The 10,588-nt window shown below is 39.2% G+C and overlaps 1 non-coding gene across 1 annotated transcript; it reads right to left on the bottom strand.

The window, feature by feature from the left end:
* Nucleotides 1-7,541: 7,541 nt before the first annotated feature.
* Nucleotides 7,542-7,649, bottom strand: LOC148580049 (small nucleolar RNA R71). Its single transcript, XR_015895805.1, has one exon. It is a non-coding gene; the product is annotated as a small nucleolar RNA R71 (small nucleolar RNA).
* Between the last annotated feature and the right edge of the window lie 2,939 nt (nucleotides 7,650-10,588).

Below are 10,588 nucleotides of genomic sequence, written 5' to 3'. Positions count from 1 at the left end.
TAATGGTTTATACTTTTCTTCAGATTGGACTGCCCAAATTGATGCCCAAACTACTCCTTTTCTGGAGTTCAACTCCCCAAAGGGACTCAAGCCAATGTTGAACGCCCCAAAGGGACTCAATCTAGCGTTCAAGACCCCAAGGGGAGCAAGGAAGCAGCATGGACACTCCCTAGTGGGCGTCCAACGCCCATTCCTTCAAGTTAGAAGCCAAGCTCACCCCAAACACTCACCAAGTGGGCCTAGAAGTGGATTTTCGCATCATTTTACTTAGTTTACTTCATTTTTGTAATTTTTAATTATTAGATTAGTATATATAGAAGAAAGATCACCCTTGTTTAGAAATTTTTATCCCGATCTTTGACTTTTAGCTTCTTGAACGTGTGAACCTTTTGTACAGTATGAGTTAGGTTAAGGTTAGGAGCTCTGCTGATTCCTATAAATTAATACAATTACTTTTCTATTCCAATGAATGTGTGATTCTATTATATGATGCATTGTCATTTTTCATCCTTATGAATCTTGATTCTACATGATTTCTTTACGAGTCCTGACCCGGATAGTATTGAGCTACAGCTTGAGGATGCATCACGGGTTCCAACAGAATTATCTGGGGGTATGTGACATATAACCTTGTTAGTCAGGGGAAATTGAGGTCCCTGTGGCTCTAAGAGCTAGAACCATAAGAGCAGCAGTCTCTGATCCGGAAGATCCGACCTTGTCTGTTGCATTTTGAGTATGATCATCAAAGGGATTGACTTGCACGCGCTTTGGGGCGCAAAATTGAACTCCGCAAGTTTCGCACAAATGAACCGGCAAGTGCACCGGGTCGTCCAAGTAATACCACAGGTGAGTGAGGGTCGAATCCTACGGAGATTGTTGGATTGAGTAAGCAATGGCTATCTAGTAGATCTTAGTCAGGCGATTAAAAAAGATGGTTGTTTGTTTGAAAGCATAAATAAAATAATAAAGAACGAAATACCAGGTTGGTGTAAAAACAGTGATAGAGATTCAATTAAGGCTTCGGAGATGCGTATTCTTTCCAGATTAACTTTTCTTACTGTCTACTTCAATAACGAATGATTCCTTCAATGGTAGCCATACATGATAAACTCATGTCCTCTCATCAAGTTAATTTCTTCTAAACCATAGCAGTCCACCATATCCGAACAACTCATGTCCTCTCATCAAGTTAACTCATGGCTTCCCACTATGGCCGAAGGTGAAGACCTAAGCAATCCACTCCCTTTCGCGATACTACTCAAAATGCCACAGACAAGGTTGGATCTTGTAGATCAGGAAATGATGCTTCTCTGACTCTAGCCTTAACGCCATACAGACCTCAGTAACTCACAGTCAACAGGATTTTATATGATATATCCAAAGTCACCCAGGTACACCCTTGGAATCCGCAATACAATCTCTAGCTTTAGCTCAATGCTATCTGGGTCAGGACTCACATGGAACCCAAGTAGAACAAGGATGAATGTCATGGGTCATTGGTGCATGATGAGCGGATAATTTATACGCTTTTTGGCATTGTTTTTAGTATGTTTTTAGTATATTTTAATTAGTTTTTATCATATTTTTTATTAGTTTTTATTTAAAATTCACTTTTCTGGACTTTACTATGAGTTTGTGTCTTTTTCTATGATTTCAGGTATTTTCTGGCTGAAATTGAGGGACCTAAGCAAAAATCTAATTCAGAGGCCGAAAAAGGACTGCAGATGCTGTTGGATTCTGACCTCCCTGCACTTAAAGTGGATTTTCTGGAGTTACAGAAGCCCAAGTGGGGCGCTCTCAATTGCGTTGGAAAGTAGACATCCTGGGCTTTCCAAGAACATATAATAGTCCATACTTTACCCGAGATTTGATAGCCCAAACAGGCGTTCCAAGTCAGCTCAAGAATTCTGGCGTTTAACGCCGGAACTGGCATAAAAACTGGAGTTAAACGCCCAAACTGGCACAAAAGCTGGCGTTTAACTCCAAGAAAAGTCTCTACACATGAAAGCTTCAATGCTCAGCCCAAGCACACACCAAGTGGACCCCGGAAGTGGATTTTTACACTAAACACCCTAGCTTACTCATTTTCTGTAACCCTAGGTCACCAGTTTACTATAAAAACTACTTTTAGTGATTCATCTTGTACCTCATGCCATTCTACACGTTTCATATTGTATCTTCTACGGCATGAGTCTCTAAACCACATTGTTGGGGGTGAGGAGCTCTGCTGTTCTTCATGAATTAATGCAATTACTACTGTTTTCTATTCTATCACGCTTGCTTCTATTCTAAGATATTCATTCGCACTTCAACTTGATGAATGTGATGATCCGTGACATTCATCATCATTCTCACCTATGAACGCGTGCCTGACAACCACCTCCGTTCTATCTTAGATTGAGTGCATATCTCTTAGCCTCATGATTCAGATCAGAGTCTTCGTGGTATAAGCTAGAATTATTGGCGGCCATTCTTGAGATCCGGAACCTCTAAACCTTGTCTGTGGTATTCTGAGTAGGATCTGGGAAGGGATGACTGTGACGAGCTTCAAACTCACGATTGTTGGGCGTAGTGACAGACGCAAAAGGATCAATGGATCCTATTCCGACATGATCGAGAACCGATAGATGATTAGCCGTGCGGTGAGAGCGCATTTGGAACATTTTCACTGAGAGGACGGGAAGTAGCCATTGACAACGATGATGCCCAACATAAAGCTTGCCATGGAAGGAGCTTTGCGTGCATGAAGAAGAAGATAGTAGGAAAGCAGAGATTCAGAAGACAAAGCATCTCCAAAGCCTCAATCTATTCTTCATTACTGCATAACAAGTATTTATTTCATGTTCTTTTACTCTTTACAATTAAATCTGGGAATTATTGATATCCTGACTAAGAGTTACAAGATAACCATAGCTTGCTTCAAGCCGACAATCTCCGTGGGATCGACTCTTACTCACGTAAGGTATTACTTGGACGACCTAGTGCACTTGCTGGTTAGTTGTGCGGAGTTGCAAAAGTGTGATTGTAATTTCGTGCACCAAGTTTTTGGTGCCGTTGCCGGGGATTGTTCGAGTTTGGACAACTGACGGTTATTCTTGTTGCTTAGATTAGGAATATTTTGTTTTTATTGGTTTAGAGTCTTTTATTTGAGTTTAGTTTTATATTTTAAGTTTGGTGTTAATTGCATGATTTTATTTTCTTTTAATTTTCGAAATTGCATGTCCTTAGTTCTTTCTTGATCTTTAAAAATTCTAAGTTTGGTGTCTTCTTTGTGTTTTTCTTTAAATTTTCGAAAAGTTGTGTTTGATTTTCTAAAAATTTAAAGTTTGGTTTCCTTTGTGCTTTTATTTACTTAAAAATTTTTCAAAAATTTGTTCTTGGTGTTTATCTTGATCTTTGATGAGCGGATAATTTATACGCTTTTTGGCATTGTTTTTAGTATGTTTTTAGTAGGATCTAGTTACTTTTAGGGATGTTTTCATAAGTTTTTATGTTAAATTCACATTTCTGGACTTTACTATGAGTTTGTGTGTTTTTCTGTGATTTCAGGTATTTTCTGGCTGAAATTGAGGGACTTGAGCAAAAATCAGATTCAGAGGTTGAAGAAGGACTGCTGATGTTGTTGGATTCTGACCTCTCTGCACTCAAAGTGGATTTTCTGGAGCTACAGAACTCGAAATGGCGCGCTTCCAATTGCGTTGGAAAGTAGACATCCAGGGCTTTCCAGAAATATATAATAGTCCATACTTTGGCCAAGAATTGACGACGTAAACTGGCGTTCAACGCCAGCCTTCTGCCCAAATCTGGCGTCCAGCGCCAGAAAAGGAGCCAAAACCAGAGTTGAACGCCCAAACTGGCACAAAAGCTGGCGTTCAACTCCACAAATGGCCTCTGCACGTGCAACACTCAGGCTTAGCCCAAACATACACCAAGTGGGCCCAGGAAGTGGATTTATGCATCAATTACTTACTCATGTAAACCCTAGTGACTAGTTTATTATAAATAGGACCTTTTACTAGTCTTTTTGACCATCTTTGGTCTCAGTTTTAATCCATTGTTCATCTTAGGAGACCATTGATCTCGTTTAGGGGGCTGGCCATCTCGGCCATGCTTGGACATTCACTTATGTATTTTCATACGGTAGAGTTTCTACACTCCATAGATTAAGGTGTGGAGCTCTGCTGTTCCTCAAAGATTAATGCAAAGTACTACTGTTTTCTATTCAATTCTTCTTATTTCGCTTCTAAGATATCTATTCGCACCCAAGAACGTGATGAAGGTGATGATTATGTGTGACGCTCATCATCCTTCTCCCTTATGAACGCGTGCCTAACAAACACTTCTGTTCTACATGAATTAAGCTAGAATGAGTATCTCTTAGATCTCCTAACCAGAATCTTCGTGGCGTAAGCTAGAATGATGGCGGCATTCAAGAGAATCCGGAAGGTCTAAACCTTGTCTGTGGTATTCTGAGTAGGATTCAATGATTGAATGACTGTGACGAGCTTCAAACTCGCGAGTGCTGGGCGTTAGTGACAGACGCAAAAGGAGGGTGAATCCTATTCCAGCATGATCGGGAACCGACAGATGAATAGCCGTGCCGTGACAGGGTGCGTGAGCATATTATTCACTGAGAGGAGGGGATGTAGCCACTGACAACGGTGATGCCCTTGCATAAAGCCAGCCATGGAAAGGAGTAAGACTGATTGGATGAAGATAGCAGGAAAGCAGTGGTTCAGAGGAACGAAAAGCATCTCCATTCGCTTATCTGAAATTCCTACCTATGATTTACATAAGTACCTCTATCCCTATTCTATTATATAATATTCGAAAACACCATTATCACTTTATATCTGCCTGACTGAGATTTACAAGGTGACCATCGCTTGCTTCATACCAACAATCTCCGTGGGATTCGACCCGTACTCACGTAAGGTATTACTTGGACGACCCAGTGCACTTGCTGGTTAGTTGTATCGAAGTTGTGACAATTATGAATTAAGATCAGAGCACCAAGCTTTGGAGCCATTACCAGGGATTGTTCGAGCCTGGACATCACAATTTCGTGCACCATGTTTTTGGCGCCGTTTCCGGGGATTGTTCGAGTTTGGACAACTGACGGTTCATCTTGTTGCTCAGATTAGGTAATTTTCTTTTTGTTTTGTTTTCAAAAAAAAAAATTATTTCAAAAATATTTTCAAAAATCTCTCATCTGTTTTCGAAAAAAAATAAAAATGTTTTCAAAAATTTTATTCAAGATTTTTAAGAATGAATTCTAGTGTTTCATGAAGCATGTGAAGCCTGGCTGGCTGTAAAGCCATGTCTAAATTCTTTTGGACTGAGGCTTCCAAACCATCAGAGGTAAGTTACATACTTGATAAATGATGAGCAGCAATTTGTTATCAAGATCAATATACTCTGGTGTTAAATGCTGAAGCTTGGCTGGCCATTGGCCATGTCTAGTGTTTTGGACTGGAGCTTTCATTGAAAGCTTGGCTGGCTAGTGAGCCATGTCTAATTCCTGGACTGAAGCTTTAGACTAAGAAAGCAAGATTCCTGGAATTCATGTTAAAAATTTTGGAACCCTTATTTTTTCTTTTTCATATTAATTTTCGAAAAAAAAAATCCAAAAAAATTAGAAAATCATAAAAATCAAAAATATTTTTCTATTTCTTGTTTGAGTCTTGAGTCATATCATAAGTTTGGTGTCACTTGCATATGCATCTAGCATTTTTCGAAAATATCATGCATTCATAGTGTTCTTCATGATCTTCAAGTTGTTCTTGGTAAGTCTTCTTGTTTGATCTTGATGACTTTTTGTTTTGTGTCTTTTCATGTTTATCATATGCATTCTTGAATTCTTAGTGTCTAAGCATTAAAGAATTCTAAGTTTGGTGTCTTGCATGTTTTCTTTGCATTAAAAATTTTTCAAAAATATATTCTTGATGTTCATCATGACATTCAAAGTGTTCTTGGTGTTCATCTTGACATTCATAGCATTCTTGCATGCATTCATTGTTTTGATCTAAAAATTTCATGCATTGCATAATTTTCATGTTTTTCATAAAAATTTCAAAAATCAAAAAAATATCTTTCCCTTTTTCTCTCATCAAATTCGAAAATTTGGATTGACTTTTTCAAAAATTTTTAAAATCAAGTTGTTTCTTATGAGTCAAATCAAATTTTCAATTTGAAAATCTTATCTTTTTCAAAATCTTTTTCAAAAATCAAATCTTTTTCAAATTCCTTAGTTATTTTCGAAAATTCTAAAAATATTTTTCAAAAATCTTTTTCTTATTTTTATACCAAATTTTCGAAATTAACATAATCAATTAATGTTTTGATTAAAAAATTTGAAGTTTGTTACTTGCTTGTTAAGAAAGATTCAAACTTTAAGTTCTAGAATCATATCTTGTGATTTCTTATGAATCAAGTCATTAATTGAGATTTTAAAAATCAAATCTTTTTCAAAATTAGTTTCTAAAATATCTTCTTATCTTATCTTTTTCAAAAATATCTTTTCAAAATATCTTTTCTAACTTCCTAACTTCTTATCTTTTCAAAATTTGTTTCAACTAACTAACTAACTTTTTGTTTGTTTCTTAACTTTTTCAAAACTACCTAACTAACTCTCTCTCTCTCTAATTTTCGAAAATATCTTCCCTCTTTTTCAAAAATTTTTTTTTTTATTAACTAATTATTTTTATTTTTAAATTTTAAAAATTTTTCGAAAATTTCTAACATTTTTCAAAAACCATTTTTCAAAAATCACTAACTCTTTTTCAAAATAATTTTTGAAAATTATCCCTCCCCCATCCTATTCTATTTATTCATTCATATCCTAACATCTCATCTCACATCTCTTCCATCCGTACAGTTGTGTTTCTTCCTTTACATCACATTCTTTGTCTCCCCCTCTTTTCTTCCACTCACAAAGGGATCCCTATACTGTGGTATAAAGGATCTCTATTATTATTATTATTTTTCTGTGCCTTCTTCTTTGTCATATGAGCAGGAGCAAGGATAAGAACATTCTTGTGGAAGCAGATCCAGAACCTGAAAGGACTCTAAAGAGAAAATTAAGAGAAGCTAAAATACAACAATCCAGAGATAACCTTTCAGAAATTTTCGAACAGGAAGAGGAGATGGCAGCCGAAAATAATAATAATGTAAGGAAGATGCTTGGTGACTTCACTGCACCTAATTCCAATTTACATGGAAGAAGCATCTCCATTCCTGCCATTGGAGCAAACAACTTTGAGCTGAAACCTCAATTAGTTTCTCTGATGCAGTAGAACTGCAAGTTTCATGGACTTCCATCTGAAGATCCTTTTCAGTTCTTGACTGAATTCTTGCAGATATGTGATACTGTTAAGACTAATGGAGTAGATCCTGAAGTCTACAGGCTCATGCTTTTCCCTTTTGCTGTAAGAGACAGAGCTAGATTATGGTTGGATTCTCAACCCAAAGACAGCCTGAACTCTTGGGATAAGCTGGTCACGGCTTTCTTAGCCAAGTACTTTCCTCCTCAAAAGCTGAGCAAGCTTAGAGCTGATGTTCAAACCTTCAGACAGAAAGAAGGTGAATCCCTCTATGAAGCTTGGGAAAGATACAAACAGTTGACCAAAAAGTGTCCTTCTGACATGCTTTCAGAATGGACCATCCTGGATATATTCTATGATGGTTTATCTGAGCTATCAAAGATGTCACTGGACACCTCTGCAGGTGGATCCATTCACCTAAAGAAAACGCCTGCAGAAGCTCAAGAACTCATTGACATGGTTGCTAATAACCAGTTCATGTACACTTCTGAAAGGAATCCTGTAAGCAATGGGACGCCTATGAAGAAGGGAGTTCTTGAAGTTGATACTCTGAATGCCATATTGGCTCAGAATAAAATATTGACTCAGCAAGTCAATATGATTTCTCAGAGTCTGCATGGAATGCAAGCTGCATCCAACAGTACTCAAGAGGCATCTTCTGAAGAAGAAGCTTATGATCCTGAGAACCCTGCAATAGCAGAGGTAAATTACTTAGGTGAACCTTATGGAAACACCTATAACTCAACATGGAGAAATCATCCAAATTTCTCATGGAAGGATCAAAAGCCCCAACAAGGCTTTAATAATGGTGGAAGAAACAGGTTTAGCAATAGCAAACCTTTTCCATCATCAACTCAGCAACAGACAGAGAACTCTGAACAAAATACTTCTAATTTAGCAAATCTAGTCTCTGATCTATCTAAGGCCACTGTAAGTTTCATGAATGAAACAAGGTCTTCCATTAGAAATCTGGAAGCACAAGTGGGCCAGCTGAGTAAAAGGATCACTGAAATCCCTCCTAGTACTCTCCCAAGCAATACAGAAGAGAACCCAAAAGGAGAGTGCAAGGCCATTGACATAAGCGCCATGGCCGAACCTGTGAGGAGAGGAGAGGACGTGAATCCCAAAGAGGAAGACCTCCTGGGACGTCCAGTGATCAATAAGGAGCTTCCCTCTGAGGAACCAAAGGAATCTGAGACTCATCTAGAGACCATAGAGATTCCATTAACCCTCCTTATGCCCTTCATGAGCTCTGATGAGTATTCCTCTTCTGAAGAGAATGAGGATGTTACTGAAGAGCAAACTGCCAAGTTTCATGGTGCAATCATGAAGCTGAATGCCAAATTATTTGGCATTGATACTTGGGAAGTTGAACCTCCCTTGTTCATCAATGAACTAAGTGATCTGGATCAACTGACATTGCCTCAGAAGAGACAGGATCCTGGAAAGTTCATAATACCCTGTACCATAGGCACCATGATCTTTAAGGCTCTATGTGACCTTGGTTCAGGAATAAACCTCATGCCCCTCTCTGTAATAGAGAAACTGGGAATCTATGGGGTGCAAGCTACTAAAATCTCATTAGATATGGCAGACAGCTCAAGAAAACAGGCATATGGACAAGTAGAGGACGTTTTAGTAAAGGTTGAGGGCCTTTACATCCCTGCTGATTTCATAGTCCTGGATACTGGAAAGGAAGAGGATGAATCCATCATCCTAGGAAGACCTTTCCTGGCCACAGCAAGAGCTGTGATTGATGTTGACAGAGGTGAAATAGTCCTTCAATGGAATGAGAACTCCCTTGTATTCAAAACTCAAGGATCTCCCTCTGCAACCATGGAGAGGAAGCTTGAAAAGCTTCTCTCAAAGCAGAGTCAACCAGAGCCCCCACAGTCAAACTCTAAGTTTGGTGTTGGGAGGCCACAACCAAACTCTAAGTTTGGTGTTGAACTCCCATATCCAAACTCTAAGTTTGGTGTTGGAAAATCTCAACAAAGCTCTGCATATCTGTGAGGCTCCATGAGAGCCCACTGTCAAGCTATTGACATTAAAGAAGCGCTTGTTGGGAGGCAACCCAATGTTTATTTATCTAACTCTATTATTATTGTTTTTCATATTTTCTTAGGTTAATGATCATGTGGAGTCACAAAATAAATAAAAATTGAAAACGGAATCAAAAACAGCAGAAGAAAAATCACACCGTGGAGGAGCATCTGTCTGGCGTTCAGCGCCAGAACAGAGCATGGTTTTGGCGCTGAACGCCCAAAATGGGCAGCTTCTGGGCGCTGAACGCCAGAACAGGCATGGTTTTGGCGTTCAACGCCAGAAATGGCACACAGATGGGCGTTGAACGCCCAAAATGGCCACCAACCTGGCGTTGAACGCCCAGAGTTGGGAACAAAGGCATTTTTACATGCCTAATGGTGCAGGGATGTAAATGCCTTGACACCTCAGGATCTGTGGACCCCACAGGATCATCTTAGGATCTGTGGACCCCACAGGATCCACTCGGGATCTGTGGACCCCACAGGATCCCCACCTACCTCCACTCACTTCTTCTCACCACTCTCTTTCACACAACCCCATAAACACTCTTCCCTAAAAACCCCTCACCAATCACCTCAATCTCTCTTCCCCACTAAACCTTCACCACTCACATCCACCCACTCTTCCCAATAAACCTACCTCATAAACTCCACCTTCCTTCAAAATTCAAAACCAATTTCCCACCCAAACCCACCCATATGGCCGAACCTTAACCCCCCCTCCCTTCCCTATATAAAGACCTCCATTCTTCATCAAATTCACACAACACACCCCTCTACACTCCTCTTGGCCGAAACCACATCTCCCTCTCCCTCTCCATATTTCTTCTTCTTCTTCTTCTATTCTTTTGTTTATTGCTCGAGGGCGAGCAATATTCTAAGTTTGGTGTGGTAAAAGCATAGCTTTTTTGTTTTTCCATTACCATTGATGGCATCAAAGACCGGAGAATCCTCTAGAAGAGGGAAAGGGAAGACAAAAGCTTCCACTTCCGAGTCATGGGAGATGGAAAGATTCATCTCTAAAGCCCATCAAGACCACTTCTATGATGTTGTGGCCAAGAAGAAGGTGATCCCTGAGGTCCCTTTTAAACTCAAAAGAAATGAGTATCCGGAGATCCGACATGAAATTCAAAGAAGAGGTTGGGAAGTTCTAACAAATCCCATCCAACAAGTCGGCATCCTAATGGTTCAAAGAGTTCTATGCCAATGCATGGATCACCA

This window comes from Arachis ipaensis, chromosome B10, assembly GCF_059453495.1.
Source record: "Arachis ipaensis isolate K30076 ecotype BB chromosome B10, ASM5945349v1, whole genome shotgun sequence".
Taxonomy (NCBI): domain Eukaryota; kingdom Viridiplantae; phylum Streptophyta; class Magnoliopsida; order Fabales; family Fabaceae; genus Arachis; species Arachis ipaensis.
Note: the sequence above shows the minus strand (reverse complement) of the source record. Positions and strands in the feature narration are given on the sequence as shown.